Source organism: Desmodus rotundus, chromosome 2, assembly GCF_022682495.2.
Source record: "Desmodus rotundus isolate HL8 chromosome 2, HLdesRot8A.1, whole genome shotgun sequence".
NCBI lineage: Eukaryota > Metazoa > Chordata > Mammalia > Chiroptera > Phyllostomidae > Desmodus > Desmodus rotundus.
The window spans coordinates 106,078,048-106,102,765 of record NC_071388.1 but is presented as its reverse complement, the minus strand read 5'-3'; the positions used below and the strand labels follow the sequence as shown (position 1 = coordinate 106,102,765).

Genomic DNA, 24,718 nt, shown 5'->3' with positions numbered 1-24,718 from the left:
AAACCTTTAACAACTTGCTTATACACTTTTAAAAGCAAGATGGGGAAGGCAATGCCTTCCCCCTTCATTGTACTTACCTTGACATGCACAATCAGATAAAAACTTCTGTACAGATTGAAGAGCTGAAATATTGCCAAGCCAATTTCTACAGCTGTTAACTTTAGGACTGGCTTAGCCACTAGCAACCTACCAGGCTTACCAAAATTTGTCTAATAAAAAGAAATTCAACAAACTCTCTGTCAATACTACAATAAAAGTACAGAACTAAGAAATACAGTAGACACAAGGACAAAATCAAGGGGGAGGGTAGAGGTGCGGGAGGGGGGTGGGACTGGCTGGGTTGGGGTGGAGGGAAGAGGAGAAAATGCAGACAATTGTAACTGAATAAAAATTAATTAATTAATTTAAAAATAAGAAATACAGTAGAAATAAATCATTTATCCTTTGAGACTCTTGCAAATCAACAACAATCTATTCATCTTCAACATCCAACTCAGGTTTGCTTTCTACCCTGTCTCCTCTGTGAATTTAACCATGTTCAATTCTTGAGACTGGCATTTCCCACTTTTATTAAGCAGTCTACAGCCATGGTGGTCACATACTCAATTTTATTAACTGGAAACACTCTACTACTGAAATTCTAGCATTGCAACAGATTAGGCAACACATCTCACTAGCAGAGTTTTGTCCACTTAACAACGGGAGCACATTCTGAGACATGCATTATTAGGTGATTTCATTGTTGTGCGAACATCACAGATTACACCTACACAAACCTAGACGGTCTAGTCTACTACATACTTAGGATCCAAGCCTATACCACAAGGAACAAGCCTGGGCTGTAAGCATGTTACTGTACAAAATGCCACAAGAGTAAATCAAACACAAGAGAAAAGGATGCAATCAAGAGACATGTTAAATAGGAGATGTATGAGGCTGCTGCAGGCTCACACCACACACTGTTTAAAGCATTTTTTACAAGTAGAAAGACTGCACTCTAAAAATGACTTTTAAAAAGCATATATAGTAAATACATAAGCCAGAAAAAGTCATTATTATCATTATCAAGCATTATGTAGTGCACATAATTGTATGTGCTAGACGTTTATCTAACTAGCAGTGCAGAAGGCTTATTTACACCAGCATCACCACAAACACGTGACTAGTGCATTGTGCTAAGATGTTATGATAGCTACTACATCACTAGGTGATAAAAACTTTTCAGCTCCTTTATAATCTATGAGACCACCATAGTATACGCAGTCGGTCGTTTACCAAACATCGCTATGCGGTACACCATTGTATTTCAGTTTTCCCCATTTCACTCCCTAAATGTCTTCCCTTCAAGCACACTGCCACCTTTCATCCCTCAAACATTCCCTTTTCTTTCTACCAACCCCTGCTAGGCTTACTTACTTTCTTGAATCCTGTTAAGAACTTGCCTCTTTTTTTTAAATTTTTTTGTAATTGTGGCAAAATATACATAACATGAAATGTACAATTTTAACCGTTTTTTCAGTGCAAAATTTATTGACATTAAGTACATTTCACAATATTGCATAACCATCACCACTATTTCCAAACACTTTGGTTGTTTCAACCTTCTTGCTATTGTGAATAATGCCACTATAAACATTGCTGTACAAGTATCTGTTTTCAATCCCTTTGGGTATATACTTAGAATAGCTGGGTTATACTGGTATGGTAATTCTATGTATAGTTTTTGAGGAACTGCCAAACTGTTTTCCACAGTAGCTACAACCATTTTACATTCCCATAACCAATATACAACAGTTCCAATTTTTCCACATCCTTGTCGACATTTGTTATTTTCCATTTTTTAAGTTATAGCCATCAGAGTGGGTATACAGTGATATCTCATTGTGGTTTTGATTTGCATTTGCCCAAAAACTAATGATATTGAGCAATTTTCATATGTTTATAGACTATTTGTATATTATTCAAGTCTTTTGTCCATTAATAAACTGTTACTTGGGTGTTTGTTGAGTTGTATGAGTTCTTTCATATATTCTGGGTATTAATTCTTTTCACTATCTTAATTGTTTCCTTTTTCTTTTGTTGTTCACCTTTATTAGTGGGAATCACATCATTCACCTACATCATGAACATGTTACTTCCTATTCCTTTAGTGATACAGTCACCATTATCATTAGTTCAATTCAGAGAAATGAATCTATTGTTTTAGTCTTCAATCTTAGAGGAAAATTACAAACCAAGTATAAAAAGAAACATGCTGCATTGGTTTTCAGAAATCTAACTGCCAATTTGAGATACCAATGACTGCAAACTTGTTCAACATTTTTTCCCAGACACATTTTTAAAATGCAAATTGTATATTATGTCAGAATAATTCCAAAATGGCTTTATTTCTTATTATTTATGATTAAATATAGGGCAAATTTTTCTTTCTTTTTTATTTATTGTTGTTCAAGTACAGTTGTCTCCATTTTCATCCCACCATGGCCCCCGCCTCACCCATCCCCACCTCCCACCCTTGAACCTATCCCCTTGGGCTTTGTCCTTGTGTCCTTTATATGTGTACCTTGATGACCCTTCCCCTATTTTCCCCCATTATCCTCTCCCGCCTCCCTTCTGGTTACTGTCAGTTTGTTCTTTATTCCAATGTCTCTGGTTATATTTTGCTTGCTTGTTTGTTTTGTTGATTAGGTTCCACTTACAGGTGAGATCATTTGGTATTTGTCCCTCACTGCCTGGCTTATTTCACTTAGCATAATGCTCTCCAGTTCCATCCATGCTGTCGCAAAGAGTAGGAGCTCCTTCTTTCTTTCTGCTCTGTAGTATTGCTGTGTAGTATTCCATTGTGTAACTGTACCACAGTTTTTTGATCCCCTTATTTACTGGTGGGCATTTAGGTTGCTTCTAACACTTGACTTTGTGAATTGGGCTGCTATGAACATTGGGGTGCACAGGTTATTTGAATTGGTATTTTGGGATTCTTAGGGTATATAATCCCAGCAGTGGAATTGCTGGGTCAAAAGGCAGTTCATTTTTAGTTTTGTGAGGAAATTCCATACTGTTTTCCACGGTGGCTGCACCAATCTGCATTCCCACCAACAGTGCACTAGGGTTCCCTTTTCTCCACAACCTCGCCAGCACTAGTTGTTTGTTGACTTGTTTATGATGGCCATTCTGACCAGTGTGAAGTGGTATCTCATTAGGGTTTTAATTTGCATCTCTCTGATGGCTAGTGATGCTGAGCATCCTTTCATATGTATCTGGGTCCCCTATATAGCCTCCTTGGAGAAGTGTCTGTTCAAGTCCTTTGCCCATTTTTAAATTGGGTTGTTTGTCTTCCTAGAGTGGAGTCATGTGAGTTCTTTACATCTTTTGGAGATCAAACCCTTGTCCAAGGTGTCATTGGCAAATATATTTTCCTATACACTTGGTTCCCTTTTCATTTTAATGCTGTTTTCTTTAGCCATACAGAAGCTTTTTATTTTAATGAGATCCCATTTGTTTATTCTTCCCTTTATGTCTCTTGCTCTAGGGAACTATTGGTGAAAATATTGCTGTGTGGAATACCAGAGATTTTCCTGCCTACGTTCTCCTCTAGGACTTTCATGGTGTCACAACTTACATTGAAGTCTTTTATCCACCCTGAATTTATTTTTGTGTATGTATAAGTTGGTGATCAAGTTTCATTTTTTTGCATGTGGCTGTCCAGATCTCCCAACACCATTTGTTGAAGAGGCTATTTTTACTCAATTTTATGCTTCTGCCCCCTTTGTCAAATGTTAATTGACCATAGTGACTTGGGTTTATTTCTGGGCTCTCTATTTTGTTCCAAGGGCAAACTTTTCATATGAAGTTCTAATATAGAAAAAAAATTAAATAACCATTGTTAATAGACTACAGGATTTTAATTGTATTCTTTGATGCAAAAAGTTTTTAACTTTGACAAAGTGCAATTAATCTATTTTTTTTTCATTTGTAAGCTGTGTTTTTTATGCCACATAAGAAATCATTGTTAAATCCATGGTCATGAATACATTCCTCTATGCTTTCTTCTAGGAGTTTAATAGTGTTATCTTTAAATTTAGTCTTTGACCCATTATTTGAAGTAATTTTTGTATATGGTCCCACTTCATTTCTTTGCATATGGCTATTCAGTTTTCTCAGCATCATTTGTTGAAAAGGCTGTTCTTTCCCCAATGCCTGGTCTCAGCAACCTTGTCAGAAATCAATTGTCTAGTTTTGTGGGGCTGCCATAACAAACCTTCACAAACGGAATGGTTTAAAACAATAGCAATTTGTCTCAAACATTTCTGGAGGCTAGAAGTGCACATACAAGGTGTTGACAGAGCCATAGTCCCTCTGAAACCTGTAAGGAATTCTTCCGTGCCTCTTCCTGGCTTCTGGTGGTTTGCTGCAATCTTTAGCATTCCTTGGTTTATACATGCATCACTCCAATTCTCCTTCTTTACATGACTTACTCTCTTTGTCCACACTCCATCACTATCTTCATATGAGGACACCAGTCACACTAGGTTAGGCTCCCATCCTACTGCATTATGACCTCATCTTAACTAATTACATCTGCAATGACCCTACTTCCAAAAGTCACATTTTGAGGTACTGCTGTTGCCAATATTGGGTTATTTCCTTCAAATCTCCCTTACTCCTAAATTTGAGATTAAGTCAAATGGTAAGGCAATTTTCCAGCTCCTCAACTGTGGTGAAACCTGCAAATCTTGGCTATTATAAATAACACAGCAATGAATATGGGCATGTGTATATTCCTCTCAAATTACTGTTTCAGACTTCTTCAGATAAATTCCCAAAAGTGGAATTGCTGGGTCATAAGGCAGTTCCATTTTCAATTTTTTGAGGTAACTCCATTCTGCTTTCCACAGTAGCTGCACCAATCTGCATTCCCACCAAAGGTGTAAAAGGGTTCTCCTTTCTCTTCATCCTTGCCAGCACTTGTTGTTTGTTGATTTATTGATAATAGCATTTGGACAAGAGTGAGGAGATATCTCTTTGTGGTTTTCATTTGAATTTTACTGATGATTAATGATGCTGAGCATCTTTTCATATGCCTATTGGCCACTTATATGTCTCCTTTGGAGAAGTGTCTATTAAGGTTCTTTGTCCATTTTTTAATTGAATTGTTTGGGGGTTTTGGTATTGAGTTTTATAAGTTCTTTAAAAATTTTGGATATTATCCCCTTATAAGATATATCAGCAAATATGTTCTCCCATTCAGTGGGTTGTCTTTTCATTTTGTTGAAGGTTTCCTTTGCTGTGCAGAACCTTTTTAGTTTGACGTAGTCCCATGTGTTTGATTTTTCTTCTGTTTCCCTTGCCCGAGGAGATACATCAGAAAAAATATTGCTATGAGAAATGTCTGATTTTACTGCCTATGTTTTCTTCTAAGATTTTTGCAGTTTTGAGACCATGATTTAAGTTTTTAATCCATTTGAATTTATTTTTGTGTGTTGCATAGGAAGGTGATGTAGTTTCATTTTTTTGCATGTATCTGTCCAATTTTCCCAATATCATTTATTGAAGCAACTATCATTAGCTCATTGAATGTTTTGCCTCCTTTATTAAATATTAATAGACTATAGAGGCATGGGTTTATTTCTGGGTTCTCTATTCTGTTCCACTGATCTGTATGTTTGTTTTTATGCCGGTACCATGTTGATTTGATTGCTAGACTTATAGTATAGTTTGATATTATGTACTGTGATTACTCCAACTTTGCTCTTCTTTCTCAATATCTCTTGTTGCTATTTGGGGTATTTTGTGGTTCCATATAAATTTTGGAATATTTGTTCTAGTTCTGCGAAATCACTGGTGTCTTCATAAGAATTGCATTGACTCTGTAGATTGCTTTGGGTAGTATGGATATTTTAGTGATGTTAATTTTTCCTATCCATGAACATGGTATGTTCTTCCATTTATTTGTATCTTCTTTAATTTCTTTCTTCAGTGTCTTATAGTTTTCCAAGTAAGATCTTTTACATTCTTGGTTAATTTTATTCCTAGGTATTTTATTCTCTGTGAAGCATGTGAAAGGTATTATTTTCTTAGCTTCCCTGTTAGTTCATTATTGGCATAGGAAAATGCAACTGATATCGGGATTTTAATTTTGTATCCTGCTACTTTACTAAATTTATTGATCAGTTCTAGTAGTTTCTTGGTGCAATCTTTAGGGTTCTCTATATACAGTATCATGTCATCTGCAAATAATGACAGTTATACTTCTTCCTTTCTAGTTTGGATGCCTTTTATATCTTCTTCTTATCTGATTGCTGTGGCTAGAATTATGTTGAATAAGAATGGTGGAGAACCAAGATGGCGGCGTAGGTAGACACACTGCGCCTCCTCGCACAACCAGAACTGACAGAAAAATCTAACGGCAAGGGGGTCCAACACCAAGGAAATACAAAATAAACATTCATCCAGACCGGTAGGAGGGGCGGAGACGGGCACCGGGGTGGAGAGGACTCACGTGGCTGTGGCGGACCGAGACTGGTGGAGTGTGGGACTAAAGGGACAGGCAATCTGACCACTGGCAGACCCTGCAACCCTACATTTGTGCAGATAAACTGAAAGGACCAGACTCAGAGTGGCGGAGAGAGGGGCAGGCAGAGCAGTGGGTAGCACCCCGGGGCCCCACATTCGCACACAGATAAACTGGGCGAACGGCGGGGATTGAAGCAGACTGCGCAACCCAGGGCTCCAGCTCCAGGAAATAAAGCCTCAAACCTCTGATTGAAAGCGCCCATGGGGGTTGGGGCAGCAGCAGGAGAGACTCCCAGCCTCACGGGAGAGGTTGTTGGAAAGACCCACAGGGGCCTAGAGTGTGCACAAGCCCACCCACTTGGGAACCAGCACCAGAGGGGCCCAGTTTGATTGTGGGTATCGGAGTGAAAGACTGAAATCCGGAGGAGAGTGAGGCCGGTGCCATTGCTCCCTCTTGGCCCCTCCCCCATGTACAGCGTCACAGCACAGCCACCAGCATTACCCCGCCCCGGTGAACACCTAAGGCTCCGCCCCTTAAAGTAACAGAAGCGCCAAGACCAAAAAAAAAAAAAAAAATGGCCCAAATGACAGAACACTTCAAAGCTCCAGAAAAAATACAACTAAGCGACGAAGAGATAGCCAACCTATCGGATGCACAGTTCAAAGCACTGGTTATCAATATGCTCACAGAATTGGTTGAATCTGTTTGAAAAGTAGATGAAAAAATGAAGCCTATGCAAATAGAAACAAAGGAAAATGTACAGGGAACCAATAGTGATGAGAAGGAAACTGGGACTCAAATCAATGGTGTGGACCAGAAGGAAGAAAGAAACATCCAACCAGAAAAGAATGAAGAAACAAGAACTCGGAAAAATGAGGAGAGGCATAGGAACCTCCAGGACATCTCAAAACGTTCCAACATCTGAATTATAGGGGTGCCAGAAGGAGAAGAGGAAGAACAAAAAATTGAAAACTTATTTGAACAAATAATGAAGGAGAACTTCCCTAATATGGCAAAGGAAATAGACTTCCAGGAAGTCCAGGAAGCTCAGAGAGTCCCAAAGAAGCTGGACCCAAGGAGGAACACACCAAGGCACATCATAATTACATTACCCAAGATTAAACGCAAGGACCTACATCCAAGATTACTGTATCCAGCAAAGCTATCATTCAGAATGGAAGGGAAGATAAAAGTGCTTCTCAGATAAGGTCAAGTTAAAGAAGTTCATCATCACCAAGCCCTTATTATATGAAATGTTAAAGGGAGTTACCTAAGAAAAAGAAGATCAAAAATAGGAACAGTAAAAATGACAGCAAACTCACAGTTATTAACGACCACACCTAAAACAAAAACAAGAGCAAATTAGGCAAACAACTAGAACAGGAACAGAACCATAGAGATGGAGATCACATGGAGGGGTGTCAATAGGGGAGTGGGACAGGGAGGAGGGGGGAAAGGTACAGAGAATAAGTAGCATAGATGATAGGTGGAAAATAGACAGGGGGAGGGTAAGAATAGTGTAGGAAATGTAGAAGCCAAAGAACTTATAAGTATGACCCATGGACATGAACTATAGGGGGGAATGTGGGAGGGAGGAGGTGGGCAGGATGGAGTGGAGTGGGGGTGGGAAATGGGACAACTGTAATAGCATAATCAATAAATATATTAAAAATAAATAAATAAATAAATAAATACACCTAAATTGCAACCCCCCCCCAAAAAAAAAGAATGGTGAAAGTGGACATTCTTGTCTTGTTTCAGATCCTAAGGAGAACACTTGTAGTTTTTGCCTAATAAGTATAAGGTTGGCTATGGGCTTGTCATATATAGCCTTTATTACATTGTGGTATTTTCCCTCTATTCCCACTTTGCCAACAATTTTTATCACAACTGGGTGCTTGATTTTATCAAATTCTTTTCTATTGATATGATCATGTGGTTTTTATCTTTACTTCTGCTTATGTGTTGATTTCTTCTTTGATCTCAATGTTAACCCATTCATTGTTTAATAACGTGTTATTTACCTTCCATGTCTTTGTGTATATTTTAGTTTTCTCCTTATGATTGATTTGTAGTTTCATAGTACCATGGTCAGAGAAGATGCTTGATATGATTTCAATCTTTTTAAATTCATTGAGATTTGTTTGTGTCCTAACATGTGGTCTATCACAGAAAATGTCCCATGTGCGCTTGAAGAGAATGTATATTCTGCTTCTTTGGGATGATATGCTCTGAATATGTCAACTAAATCCATTTGATCTAGTGTGTCATTTAAGGCTGCTGCCTCCTTGATGATTTTGGTCTGGTAGATCAATCCATTGATGTCAAATGTATATTGAATTCTCTTATTATGATGGTATTTCTGTCAATATTTCCTTTTATGTCCATCAAGTTTTCTTTACATATTGAGGTGTTCCTATGGTGGGTGCATAAATATTTACTAAGGTTAGATCCTCTTGCTGGATTGTTCCCTTTATCATTATGTAGTGTTCTTCTTTGTCTCTTACCATAGCCTTGGTTTTAAAGTCTATTTTGTCAGATATAAGTATGGCTACCACAGCTTTTTTTCCTTTACCATTTGCATGAATATCTTTTCCCATCCCTTTACCTTTAGTCTGTGTGTATCTTTTGTTCTGACTGGGTCTCTTGAAGACAGCATATATATGGGTCTTGTTTTCTTATCTGTTCAGCTACCCTATATCTTTTCTATATCCTCACCCTAGGACATGCTTATTGATTTTAGAGAGAGGGGAAGGGAGGGAGGGAGAGAGAGAGAGAGGAAGAGAAACATAAACATGAGATAGAAACATCGATAGGTTGCCTTCTTGTATATGCCCTGCTCTGAGATTGAACCTGCAACCCAGGTATGCACCCTGACCAAATCACACCCACAACCCTTTGGTTTATAGGATGATGCTCCAATTAACTGAGCCACACCATCCTGGGCTCCCCTATGTCTTTTGATTTGAGCATTTAAGCCATTTACATTGAAAGTGGTTATTGATAGATATGTATTTATTGCCATTTTATTTTTTTAACTATGTTCCTCTGGGTTCTTTTCTTTTTTCCTGCTTCTTCTTAAAGCAAGCCCTTTAACATTTGTTGTAGTACTGGTTTGGTGGTAACAAGCTCCTTTACCTTTTTTTTTGTTTGAGAAGATCTGTATTTCTCCTTCAGTTTTAAATGATAGCCTTTGGTAAAGTAGTCTTAGTTGTAGGTCCTTGCTTTTCATCACTTTGAATATTCCATGCCAATCAGTTCTGACCTGAGATGTTTCTGTTGAGAAATCAGTGACAGCCTTATGGGAGCTCCCTTGTGTGTAACTATTGCCTTTCTCTTGTGGCCTTTAAGATTCTCTCCCTGTCTTTATGCTTTGCCATTTTTAACTGTGATTTGTCTTGGTGTGGGCTACTTTGGGTTCCTCTTGTTTGGGACTCTGCACTTCCTGGATGTGTGTCTTTTTCCTTCACCTGGTTAGGGAAGTGTTCAGTCACTTTTTTCTGCAAACAGGTTCTGGATCCCTTGCGCTCTTTCTTCTCCTTTAGAACTCCTATGATGCAGATGTTGATGCTTCATGTTGTCCCAATGGTCCCTTAAACTATCCTCTTTTTTTAAATTATTTTTTCATTTTGCTGCTCTGATTGTGTGGGTTTTTTTCTACCTTGTCTTATAAATCCTCTGCTTCATCTAACCTCCTGTTTATTCCTTCCAGAGTATTATTTATTTATGATAATTGCATTCTTTATTTCTGACTGGCCCTTTTTAATGTCTTTTCTCTTTGTTGAGCATCCTTATATTCATTACTTTGAACTCTATATGTGATAAATTGGTTGCCTCCATTTCATTTAGCTATTCTTCTGGAGAATTCTCTTTTTCTTTCATTTGGGGATGCCTCTTTGTATTTGTTTCTATGTATTAGGTGGATTTGCAAAGACTTTCATGCATGTCTACATCAGATGCTGCCTGTTATTGGCCCTGGGCAATGTGATTGGAGCTAACATCAACCCACAGCTTGTGCCTCCATTTTCTGGGCCTGGGTCCTAAGGAAAGGACCAAGCTACACACCAAGGCTAGCTTTTAGCAGCACTAGGCCCAGGGAAGGGCCTAGTCTCAAAGAACACAGAAATCAGCCTCCACCTATAGGCTGCCTGTTAGGTTTAGTCACTAAAACAGACTCTGGCTGACTCCTCAATGGGGCTTAAGCTCCACAGGGTGGGGCAAGAGGGAGTCCCATGAGTAAGGCTATTGCTTCCTCCCAGGCTCATGCCACATGGAGTGGAATGCTCTGCCTGAGAAAGATGGCTTCTACAATATGAGGAATGACTGAGCACAGGGATCCTGGCAGCTGACCCTTAAACCTTCTCCCCAGAGCCACCAACCCCAGACTCTCTTCATGTGGTTCTAGCCCACTCTGCCCTACCTCCACCAGAGCCCAGGGTAAGTGGCTGCAAGTAAAATTTTGTGGATTGGCCCTTTAAGGTGTCTGCATGTCTAGCCATCTCTCCCTGGCAGAGAGAAACCCCTCTGCTTTTCACAGTCAGATGTTATGTAGTAGCCTTTTCTGGTTCTGGTGCTCTAGGCTTGGAAGCCTTGCTTGGGGTCTAGACCCCATACTTCTCAGGGGGAACCTCCCTGGCCACTGAAATATCCTTCCAGAACTTCAACTGCTGCCCACATGTGGGAGCCCAGAGAGTCGTCTTGCACCTCTGTACTTCTTCTCATTCTCAGTGTGGTGATGTTGTTTCTTCTGTATCCTTAGTTATAAGGCTTCTCTCCAGCTAGTCTTTTCAGTTGGCTAGTCAGGATGACTTTTCTGTAACTTAATTGTGGTTCCATTTTGGTCCTGGGAAGTGGTTAGTGTAGCTTCTACCTATTCTGCTGCCATCTTGAATCTCCCTCATTTCAGTGGGTTTTTCTAAGTATTTTTTATTGGTTATGCTATTACAGTTTTCCCAATTTTTCTCCTTTTATCCCCCCTCCACCCTGCACTCCCAACCCTCCAGCATTCTCCCCCCTTAGTTCATGACCATGGGTTGTACATATACGTTCTTTGAATCCTCTGTTTCCTATACCACTTTTTATCTCTACCTATTTTATGCCTCCTAATTATGCTGCTTCTTCTCTGTACCTTTTCCCCATTCCTCCCTTCCTCCTCCCCACTGAAATCCCTCTATGTGATGGCCATTTCTCTGATTCTGTTTCTGTTCTAGTTGTTTGCTTAGTTTTTCTTTTCACCGTTTTTCTTTTCTTTTAGGTTCTTTTGTTGATATCTGTGTTTGTTGTCATTTTACTGTTCATATTTTTTATCTTATTTTTCTTAGATAAGTCCCTTTAACCTTTCCTATAATAATGGCTTGGTGATAATGAACTCCTTTAACTTGGCCTTATCTGGGAAGCACTTTATCTGCCCTTCCCTTCTAAATGAGAGCTTTGCTGGATAGAGTAATCTTGGATGTAGGTCCTTGTCTTTCATGACTTCAAATACTTCTTTCCAGCCCCTTCTTGCCTGCAAGGTTTCTTTTGAGAAATCAGTTGATAGTCTTATGGGCACTCCTTTGAAGGTAATTCTATCCTTTCTTCTTGCTGCTTTTAAGATTCTCTCCTTCTCTTTCATCTTGGGTAACTTAATGGTGATGTGCCTTGCTGTGTTCCTCTTTGGGTCCAACTTCATTGGGACTCTCTGCGCTTCCTGGACTTCCTGGAAGTCTGTTTCCTTCACCAGATTGGGGAAGTTCTCCTTCATTATTTGTTCAAATAAGTTTTCAATTGCTTGCTCTTCCTCTTCTCCTTCTAGCACCCCTATAATTTGGATATTGGAACGTTTCAGGTTGTCCCAGAGGTTTGTAAGACTCTCTTCAATTTTTTGAATTCTTGTTTCTTCATTCTGTTCTGGTGGGATGTTTATTTCTCACTTTTGTTCCAAATCATTGATTTGAGTCCTGGTTTCCTTCCTGTCACTTTTGGTTCCCTGAATATTTTGCTTTATTTCATTTTGGGTATCTTTCATTTGTTTTTTGTTTGGGTTTTTTTTTTTTTTTTCATTTTTCAACCAAGCTCAATCAGATCTGTGAGCATTTTAATTACCAGGGCTTTAAATTCTCCATCAGATGGGTTGGCTATCTCCTCATCACTTAGTTCTCTTTCTAAAGTTTTGCTCTGTTCTTTCGTTTGGGCCATATTTCTTTGTCTTGGCATACCTGATATGTTGTAAGGGGGCGGGACCTTAGGTATTCCCCCTGGGCAGGGCAACCCTCTTTGCTGCTGCTGTGGGGCTGCCTGTTGGGGAGGGGCCAGAGAGGGAACAATGCAGATCACCTGCTCATTTCTAGCACACTTTCCAATGGACTCTCGGACTCGGACTCTCGTGTGAGACTAGGAGTTTCTCCCACCATGGCAACCGCTGTAGTCCACAGACAGCTCTGAGTCTCAGTTTCTCCTTCTGCCAGCCCTGCCTGCATGTTCCACCACCAAGCCTTGGTGTTTCTGAGCTGGCCTGGGCCTACCTGTGGGCTGCTGCCTTATCAGTCTGGTTGTTCTGGTTGATTTTTTCTTTAATTCCTTGGTTGTCGGAGTTCCATGCAGTTTGATTTTCTGGCACTTCTGGTTGTTTATTGATTTTAGATTGGTTGTTATCCTCCTTTTGCTTGTGCAAGGAAGTGAAGGGTTTCTACCTACGCCTCCATCTTGGCCAGAACTCTCCCTCATTTTAGTTTTTAATAGGTCAATTTACCAAACATTCCTAAGAGGACTAATTCCTTAAGCCAGCCAGTGAGATGTTTAAAATGTTTGTCCCTTTAAGAATTAATGTGGTAACTCTAGAAATCATTTTCCAAGTCCTCAGGTATTGCTGATTTTTCCTTGTTGAGGGCTGGAGCTGTCAGTTTGTGACCTTTCCAAACTATTTTTGCCAAATGTGTATACCTTGTTGTATGGTCACTGAAGTTTCTGAAACTTCAGTTATCTCTGTGATCAGCTAGTGACTCAAGAAAGATTTTCTTAAAGGTCTGTCTCCAAAAAGACCCATAAAGGGAATGGCCCTTTAAGTCTTCCAGCAGATGCTGGCAAAGGAAGTCACTGCAGCTGAGAGAGCCAAAAGGGCCAGAACTGAAGTAAGCATCAGAAAAAGTCTTGCAGGCCACGGCCAAATACATCAAAGTTTATCAGCTGACATTTTTGTAGGACAAAGTCCCCCCTGCCTTCTCGAACACCAGGCACTTGCACCAGGGAAGTGGGCTATTTTCCTCATACCCACAGCAGGAATGAGGAATGGAGGATGGTGGCTGGTTTGCACACACCCTCTCTTACCTAAGAACAGCAGCCTCTGCCTTCACCTAGGACTCCGCTAGTTGTTATAAGGGCCAATCAGGTTCTGGAGTTCTGAAACAGTGTATTCCATTCTCTCTTTCCAACTTTCTACTCCACTATTTTGCATGATTTCATTCCCTGCCCCTTGACTTTCAAGTTAACTATCTACCTTTTCAACTCCTAACCTGGGATCAATCTAACCTTCTCTCTCCATCTTCAATGCCAGAACCACTGAGAAGTGTTGGAGAACCACATAGCCTTGTGAATTGGTACCATTTTTCATATCTATGGAATGCAACCTTGTCTATGTTCCCGAAGTCACTTAAAATTATAAAAGTTTTTCTCTCGTCCTTCATGACTTTCTTCTCCATTCCCTACAAATGGCACATCCAAATTTTCATGAGATTTCTCAAGTCCTAGAAATCTCAAAGGAGATAAGAACACAAAAATTACCTTCCTCAATGCCCACCTCCTCCACCAGCTACACCTACAGCCATCATGCATTTTCCTCAGTTCAGAGGAAAATCTTTCCCTCTCCAAGTTTACAGCTGACATCGCTATCTCTACTCTCTATATCCATGCCTTTCTCCCTCCTCCATCACTTCATTTAATCAAATATTTCTTCAGTTCTCTTCTTTAAACACCTTTAATATCCCCATCTTTGAAACAGAACCAAAAACATCTCTCTTAACTCAGGATGCTGCCCATGTAGCTTAGCTCCCTTGAAGTTTCCTCATCACTCCCTACTACCTCAACCAAATACAATTCAGTATGATCACCAGTCCTCCCAGATTTACAGGATCCTTTTCCACCTGACTTGACCTTTCTGCACTAGTGCCCAGAAAAACACTTCCTCTGTCCTAAAACTGTCACTTTCCTAAGTTTCTCTGATAATACTGTATTATTTCTCCTCCTACCCCTCGTAGTACCTCTTATTGGTTTCCTTTGCAGATGTGATTTCTTTGATGGCCAGTTAAATTGCTGGCAGCTGCTGGGGGTTTTATCCTTGGTCCCCTTCTCTTCTTAACTAGCTCTCTGGAAAATCTGACTCACACTCATGAATACAGTCATCACAGAACCACTCACCAACCCACACCTTCAGGGTCAGTCTCTCACTTCAGTTCTACCCCCTCACAAATAGCTGCCTTCCCGATATCTCCTAAGATTGCCCCACAACATCTCAAATGCAATATGTCCACCCAAACCTTCTGTTCCTCTTCCTCTAGTGTACCACACCTGAGTTGATGGTATCCTTTGAGTGCTTAGTCAAAAACTTGGTGGATGGAGGGTTCTTAACATCTCTGGAGCTTATATTCTAATGGGGGGATTAGAAACTAATGAGTAAATAAAAATATTATTTCATATGGTGATTATGCTATGAAAAGGAATAGAGGAACTGGGGAGTGGAGTATCTTTTTAGATATGAGATCCGAGACCTGAATAAGCAATTGCCTTCAAAGAGACTTCTCAGCCTTAGTTTCATTCTCCCCAAATCCACTGTCTGCTTTGCTTTAAGAACATTCTTTGTAAAATGTCAATTTGGTCATATTACTTTTCTGCTTAACATCATTTGATAGTTTCTCTCTGCTTATAAGAGGCAAACTTCTTACTACAACAAATGGCCTTTCCTGCTCTGGGACCCTGTCTTCCTCTCCAGGTTCATCTCAATCACTCAAAGATTTGAGTGCCTACTATGTGCCAGGTACTCTTCTAGGTGTGGGGGACTTATCAAGAACAGGGCAAACAAAAATCCCAATACTCATGGAACTTCTTAGTTCTATGAGAGAGACACAATAAATAAAAATGTAAGTAAGTGAAGAATTTTAGATAATGACAAGTTCTATGAAGAAAATAAAATGGCAATGTGAGGGGTAAATAAAATGGTCAGGGAAGGTCTCTTAGAAGAACTGGTCTTTGAGGTAAGGTCTCAATGATGAGAAAGAGATAAATCTCAGGTAAGAAAGCTCCAGAAAGAAGGAACAATAGGTTCAAAACTGCTCCTTCCAAATGTAGGAACCAGTGGGGAGTGCTCAAGAAACAGAAAGCAAAACAGTGTGGCTGGAGAGCATAGGATAGTAGAACGGTGGTCAAAAACAAGGTCAGAGTAGAGAAGGAGTCAAACACTTGGGTGTGGTGCTGTGCCTATTTCACCCCTTGATTTCCTAAGTGCTTTTGATGCTTCAGACACACCATTCTCTTGTTCCTCCTGCCTTTACCAGGGATTTACTCTTCCCACTTAGAAAACTCATATTCATCCTTCAAGACTTGGCTCAAGTGGCTCTGTGAAACCTCCCCTAGCTCCTCTTCTAGGCTCTTCAGTCTCTCCCTTCAGGCTGCACCCCAACTATCTACATACACACCTGTATCTACAACCGGACTGGGAGCCTCCTGGGGGAACTGTCTGTTCACTTTCAGATTCTCACCACCTAGTCCATATACCAAAGAGGTGTATTTGATAAGTTAAAAAATGTTGCTTTACCAATAACAACTATCAGATTGTGTTTGATGGAAATGACATGTATTGACATAAGATTCTTTGAAGCCATGCTATAATAGCAGCCACCTATACACTTGAATCTGATTTTTAATCACTGATTCAGCAAATATTTATATAGCATTTTGTGCCAGGAGCTAGGGACACAGCTGTGAACAAAGATGAGAAGATATCTCATCATATCCCTATAAATATACTTCTACCAAGGAAGTCACACAAATAATTACTCAATTGCTACTTATAACAGGAATAAGTCCTATAAAGGAGAAGTGCTGGGTGCCACGAGTATATATAACAGGGAGACCCTACCTACTCTGGGTCAGGAAAGGCTTCTTTGAGAAGTGACAGTGGAAATGAGCTCTGAAGGATGCATCAGAACAAAGAAGGAGGGTGAACATTCCCAAAAAATTGTATTGTATCTTCAAAGTGTCCAAGTCAGGGTGAAGCATTGCAGGTTTAAGACTAGTGCAGCTGAAGAACAGAGACAGGAAGAAGATCACAAGATGAAAGTAACATCACTAATTCATAACACATAGAAGACAATCTAGAATACAAGTAGTAGCACATAGTCTAATATTTACTTAGCAGTGATTTAGGTTTATTTTATCTTTGCCAACAATAAGTGGAGAAATGGAAGAAAATCATAAATGGCAATATTGTAAATGAATTGCCTTACACCTCTCTAACACATTATACCATTCTGTGGGTCTTAATATTTTTGTGTCATAAGTAATTGGTTAAGAACCATTGACACAAGTATCAAGTACTATAAAAAAAAGTTATTTTTGGTGCTATGAGAACACAGTAGCTTATGTGCTTGTATTATGAGACTATAAATTCCTTGAGGGCTGATATTCTTGTTCATCTTTATATTCAGTTCATCAACCAACATAGTGCCTTACTCCCTCTAATGCCCAGTTACTAAGTGCATCCTGGTTCCTATGACTCAGTCCATGGTACTCACTGGCACACACCCTGATCTGAGGTTATTTGGCAGAAGCCTCCCTGACAGAGTAAAGAAACAAAACAGCTCTAAAATGATTTTTTTACAACAAAAGGGATTTAGTTTTTAATATATTTTATTGATTATGCTATTACAGTTGTCCCATTTTCCCCCCTTCACTCCCCTCCTTCTTGCACACCCCCTCCCACCCACATTCCCCCCTATAGTTCATGTCCATGGGTCATACATATAAAGAACAAAAGGAATTTAAAGCAACCAAAATGGAGGAGATATCATTAAGAGTTATTTTATATACCATTGATTAAATATGTTGGAAAATTTGTTTAACCTGAAGAACTTCAAGAAAACTCAAAGACTGAAAAGAAGTTAATAAAAAAACAAGTTTCCTGGCATAGATGTCTGGGGGAATGCGGGAAGAAGGAGAAAATAAAGTTCAAAGTTTTAGACTTCTTGACAGTATCTAAAGGAAAATAACATTTCTGTGGTCATAAAGGCAGAAACACCCCATGGACATAGGAGGAAAGACAATGAGCTGGGAAGAGAAGGTGCTGGCTGACACTGGAATAAACAATATGTTCTACAAGGTACAGTCTGTCTCTCTTTTTCTGCCAAAAATGAGCAAAGAATGCCAGGGAGCTTGTAGAATCTGCCAGCATTATAACCCACAATGGCTCACTAGGGCCCCAGGAACAGAAAAGGCTCTATAATTTTAAGGTAAAAGAAGCACAAAACCTCCTGTGTCTTTTTTTTTTAATATCCAGTATTTTAGTTCCTACAAGCAAAGTTTCCAAAACTCTTGAAAGAAAACAAACATCTCAAGGAAAGACGGCCAAGAAGAAACTCACAATTAATTGTCTCAAGAAGAAATCTTAACCTTCTACAATAGCAATACCAGCAAGAAAAGTGACCTATTTGGAATCTGACTCATATTTCTCCTAAAAATGAGATGATCCAACTTCCACATAAAAAACTTTGCTTTTTAATACTTTGAGCTTCATGTCATGAATGACCTGGTACCAGGTTCTGATGAAAGCAGTCTCTGTGGCCCATGACCTAATCTCCAAATCCAACCGATCATTTATACTTCCAATCAGTTGGTTCCCTAAGAAACAACTCTCCTGCCTCTGCTTCCTTATCACCCACTTCCCAGATTTACCTTGGTCCTGTTTTGCCAGCTTTTTTGCTCCCTAACTCCCTCTCAATTTGGCGTGGTGGGGGGTGGGGGGGTGGACTCATTGTCCAAATCCTCCATTGTCTCTCTTCTATCTTTATAATCCCTACCAGAGAAAATACCTACTTCTCCAGACTATTCCTACAGAAACAGTTCTCAGCTAGGAATGATGCTGCGCCCTCCCACCCCAGGGGACATTTGGTAATGTCTGGAGACATTTTTGGTTATTGAAACTGGGTGAGGAGGCTACTGGAATCTAGTAGGTAGAAGCCAGGGATGATGCTAACCATCCTACAATGCCCAGGACAGCCCCCAAGAATAAAAAATTAACTGGCCCAAAATGTTAACAGTACTGTTTAGAAACCCTGATCTATTGGACACTGATAGCTTTAATTGATTTATTAATTTATCTGAAAAATACCTGATAATTTTTTCAGATAATTTTTATCTGAAAAAATTATTACCTACTTAAGACTTGCTATGCCCAAATCACTGGGTAGGGAGTTGGTGGGGGGAGTTTCAGGGGAACTGCAGATGAAGTGACCAACCTGAGGTGCTTTATGCCCTAAAAGAAAAGAGCACCCACCTGGAAAAAATGAGCCCTGCCTCAGTCTAAACCAGACCAATGTTCTAACCACTTTTGGGACACCTCCACATGCACATGTCCCAAGCCAAATACTTTTATCATTTTCTATATTTTCTTCTCTTATATTCTCTATAATTTCTATCATATCCCCCCAAACATCAAGCCAGAAATACTTTTAAATTTGAACTTCCTCTTGGACTGACTTAAAAACCAAGTCACTGTGAATTCACCCTGATTATATTTCTTAGACTTATCCCTATGTCCTATATCCATCACCAATCTCCCTTACAGCCCCAAGCTCAGGATGCTCTTTGGAGCCTAGTACTCTGTAACAAAGAAACAGTGTTGAAGGCAAATGGGGATAGCGGAAAGAGTATACTTTGGGGTAAAAAAGATAATTTGGAATCTTGTCTCTATTTAGTAACTGAATGACCTTGAACAGCTTACTTATTTCTCCAAGCCTCAGTTTCTTTCTCTATAAAAAATAGGCAATACCAAAACAGATCTTTACTATTTGGTAGCTATTCCAAAATTATAACTGTGTTTAATTTTTATATATTTCTTATGCTATATGTACTTAAATATTAAATTTGGAGTAAACTGAAAATGTAAACCATAATTATAGTATTGTGTTTCTGAAATCTATTAGGTTCCCCTGAATCTTTTTAGTTGTAAACTAATTTTTAAGATCTTCAGTCAATCTCTCCCTTCGAGATGGCGGCAACATAGGTGGGAGCGGAATCCACTTCCCTGCAACGCCAGGGAAATACCTAGCTGATCTGAGGAGCAGAGCAAACAGCCAACAGTATTCCAGCATATACGAAGATCAGAGACCAAAGATAGAGGACATTGAAAGATCTGACGGTAAGAAGAGTGCTCAAGGACAATAAGGTCCCCGGGAACCGGGACCGTGCGGTACAAGGGCGGCAGGGGCTGCTGCAGGAGTCTTGGGAGAGGGCCAGGCTGCGCTGTGAGCAGCCAGGTGCTTGATTGGACCAGGGGGGCTTGAAAAGGAGGAATTTCTCAAAAAGAAAAAGAAAATAGAGACACTCAGGGGCTAGTTAGAGAACTCTCGGTAGTAGCCGAGGCCACTGGCGCCCCTCCCCCCTCCGCCCCTGGACTGCGAACGCAGAACGCGGGATAAGCAGCACCGGCGCTCACCTGAGGTCCGGTTGCGCGCGGTCGCGCGCGCGCGCAGATTAGCGAACGGGGCCCATACAGGAAACCCCGGAGGGGCGCCCACACCTGAAACCTCCGAGATCATTTGGAGCTGAGGCTAGCTGCTCCACCCACAGACCCAAAACCTCGGAACCGAGTACCGCGTGATTCGGTCCCTGGGCGGCCCCGCCCACCTGAGAGTCTCAAGCCCCGGGCGGCTGGATCGGGCCCCCAAGCGTAGAGCCTCTGGCTCGGCGGTGGGCTGCGCGCTCACCAAGCGTAGGGCCGGCTGGATGCGCGTTTCCCAAGCACAAAGAGGCTGGCGAGTGTTGTAACACCAAGGCGGCTGAACCAGCAGCTTGCGGCGCGCCAGCCTCCCTAGCCTGGGCGGCTCGATCGGTCGGCCGGCTGCGCCCTCAGAGCCCAAACAACGTCACAAACCCGAAGCGGCTGGATTCCCCTGCTGCGCGCGCACGCCTCCCGAGCCAAAGCGGCTGGAGCGGCCGCTTGCACGTCCAAGAACAAAGCTGCTGGATTGGCTGATCAACGGCCTGAGTGCCTGCCAGGGACCACACCTACAAAACAGTGAAGAGTGTGACCCAGGAAGGAAGAAAAGTGAAACCAATCCTTCCAACCACCCCCTCCCGTTGCACAGACAGGACAACAGCAGAAATAACCTGAACGGTTTAAAGCCAACAGAAGATTTTTTTTTCCCTTTTTTTTTTTTTTCCTTTTCCTTTCCCCCTGAACTCCTTCTTCCTCTCTCTCTCTTTTTTTTCTTTCATTCCTTCTTCCTCCCATCCTTTACCATTTTTATGTCTTCTTCCTGCCTTCTTTTATCTATTTCTATGTTTTAATTTTTGTTAAAATTCCTTCTTATCTTGCCTTCGATCTTTCTTTAATCCTTCTTCCCTCCTTCCTTCCTTTCCTCCTTTCCTATTTCCTTTTTCCCTCCTTCCCATCTTTGTTTTTTTTTTTTTTCTCTTTTTTCCTTTTCTTTCTCCCCCCCTTTCTATTTTTCCCACAGGTGCGACAACAAAACCTGGAGTGCTGAAAAGACTAGAGTTAGTCCGTGTTAAACACATAAATGTCAGCTCAAGACCAGTGAGCACAGGAGAGTAAGGAGACAGCACCACCGAATCCCATTGGCATTCTACCATAGAAGTTCATATCATAAACCCAGGGATTCAGAACAAAGCAATTTAAGAAGCAGAGGCCAACAAGAAGAGCCTCACAAACAATGGGAAGACAAAGAAACAATTCCCAAATGAAAGGAAAGGAGGAAGTCTCAGAAAGAATACTAACCGAAAAAGAGGCAAGTCAACTATCAGATACTGAGTTCAAAGCAATGGTCATCAGGAAGCTCACTGAGCTCTCTGAGCTCAAAGAGAACTACCAGAAACTACAAGGAAACTACAATGAACTCACTGCAAACTATATCAACATGAAAAAGGAAATAGAAAATATCAACAAGAGCCAAGAGGAAATGAAGAATACAATTTCTGAATTGAAGAACACAGTAGAAGGAATGAAAAGCAGACTTGATGAAGCAGAGGATCGGATCAGCGAGCTGGAGGATAAAGTAGAAAAAAACACCCAGAAGGAGCAAGAAAAGGAAAAGAGGCTCAGAAAGAATGAAGAGGCAATAAGGGAAATGCAGGACAACATGAAACGTAACAATATCCGTATAATAGGAATACCAGAAGGAGAAGAAGAAGAGCAAGGGATAGAAAACCTGTTTGAAAAAGTAATGATGGAAAATTTCCCTAATCTGAGGAGACAAAAAGTCACCCAAATCCAGGAATCACAGAGAGTCCCAAACAAGAGGAACCCAAAGAGACCCACTGCAAGACACATCATAATTAAAATGGCAAATTTCCAAGACAAAGAGAGGACCTTAAAGGCAGCAAGGGAGAAAAAGGAAGTAACATACAAGGGAGCCCCAATAAGGTTAGCAACTGACTTCTCAATGGAAACGCTCCAAGCCAGAAGAGAATGGCAAAAAATATTCCAAGTAATGAGAACCAGAGGCCTGCAACCAAGACTACTTTACCCAGCAAGGCTCTCAATCAAGATAGAAGACCAAATAAAGAGCTTCCCAGACAAAACAAGTCTAAAAGAATACAGCTCCACCAAACCAGCTCTGCAAGAGATGCTAAAGGGACTGCTTTAAGGAAAGGAAGGAAAAGAGAAAGACAGAGGAACACAGGTAGGAAATAATGGCAATGAATAACTACCTATCGATAATAACCTTAAATGTAAATGGATTAAATGCTCCAATCAAAAGACATAGAACAGCTGAATGGATAAGAAAACATGACCCACACATATGCTGCCTACAAGAAACCCATCTCAGGACAAAAGACTTACACAGACTGAAAGTGAAGGGCTGGAAACAAATTTTCCAAGCAAACGGACAGGAAAAAAAAGCAGGGGTAGCAATACTCATATCAGACAAAATAGACTTCCAAAGAAGGGCCATAAAGAGAGACCCAGAAGGTCACTTCATAATACTCAAAGGAAGAATCCACCAAGAAGACATAGGCATTATAAATATATATGCACCCAACATAGGAGCACCCAAATACATAAAGAAAATCTTGGAGGATTTCAAGAAAGATATTGACAGCAACACAATTATAGTAGGGGATTTTAACACCCCACTATCAAAAATGGACAGGTCTTCCAAACAAAAGATTAACAAAGATATTGTGTCACTTAACAATACCCTAGAGGAAATGGACTTAACTGATATATACAGAGCTTTTCATCCCAAAGAAGCAAAATACACATTCTTTTCAAGTGTCCATGGAACTTTTTCAAAGATAGACCACATGATAGGACACAAAGCAACCCTCAACAAATTCAAGAAAATTGAAATCATATCAAGCATCTTCTCTGACCACAAGGGTCTGAAACTAGAAACCAACCCCAAGGGTAAAAACCCAAAACACTCAAAATCATGGAGACTGAATAGCATGCTATTAAACAATGAATGGGTCAAGAACGAGATTAGGGAAGAAATCAAAAACTTCCTGGAAACAAATGAAAACGAACTCACAACAACCCAAAACCTATGGGACACAGCAAAGGCAGTCCTGAGAGGGAAGTTCATAGCAATACAGGCCTATCTTCAAAAGATAGAAACATTTCAAACAAACAACCTAACCCTACGCCTACAAGAACTCAAGGAACAACAACAAAGACAACCCAGAGCAAGCAGAAGGAAGGAAATAACCAAGATCAGAGCAGAACTAAATGACATAGAGACTAAAAGCACAATTGTAAGGATCAATGAATCCAGAAGCTGGTTCTTTGAAAAGATAAACAAAATCGACAAGCCTTTAAGTAGGCTTATCAAGAAGAAAAGAGAGAGGATCCAAATAAACAGAATTAGAAATGAAAGTGGAGAGATTACAACTGATACCACAGAAATACAAAGGATCGTAAGAAATTACTTTGAAGACCTGTATGCTAAGAAATTTGAAAACCTAGATGAAATGGACACATTTCTAGAAAAATATAATCTTCCAAAACTGACTGAAGAAGAAGCAGAAAACCTGAACAGACCAATATCAGCAAAGGAAATTGAAGCAGTCATCAAGAAACTCCCATCACACAAAAGCCCTGGACCAGATGGTTTCACAGGAGATTTCTACAAAGCATTTAAGGAAGAACTAACCCCTATCCTTCACAGACTATTCGAAAAAATCCAAACTGATGGAAGACTCCCAAACTCTTTTTATGAAGCCAACATCATCCTAATCCCAAAACCAGATAAAGACACAACGAAGAAAGAAAACTTCAGGCCAATATCGCTGATGAACATAGACGCTAAAATTCTCAACAAAATATTAGCAAACCGCATCCAGCAATATGTGAAAAAGATCATCCACCATGACCAAGTGGGATTCATCCCAGGGATGCAAGGATGGTACAATATTCGCAAATCAATAAACATAATACATCACATCAACAACAGCAAAGACAAAAATCACATGATCATATCAATAGATGCGGAAAAAGCGTTCGATAAGATACAGCACCCATTTCTGATAAAAACACTCAGCAAAGTGGGAATAAAGGGAGCAGTCCTCAACATAATTAAGGCCATATATGAGAGACCTACAGCCAACATCACATTCAATGGACAAAAACTTAGAGCTTTCCCACTAAGATCAGGAACAAGACAAGGATGCCCTCTCTCACCACTCCTATTCAACATAGTATTGGAAGTCCTAGCCTCAGCAATCAGACAAGAAAAAGCAATAAAAGGCATCCAAATTAGAAAGGAGGAAATGAAACTGTCACTGTTTGCAGACGACATGATAGTGTACATGGAAAACCCTATAGACTCCACTCAAAAACTACTCGACCTAATAAATGAATTTGGCAAAATAGCTGGATACAGAGTCAATACCCAGAAATCAAAGGCATTCCTGTACACCAACAACGAAACTGCAGAAACACAAATCAGGAAAAAAATCCCATTCGATATAGCAACAAGAAAAATAAAGTACCTAGGA

General features: G+C 40.3%; 1 protein-coding gene across 4 annotated transcripts in view; it reads right to left on the bottom strand.

The window, feature by feature from the left end:
• GK5 (glycerol kinase 5) overlaps window positions 1–24,718 on the bottom strand; it is a 133,797-nt gene that overhangs the window by 73,260 nt on the left and 35,819 nt on the right. The window lies entirely within an intron of this gene.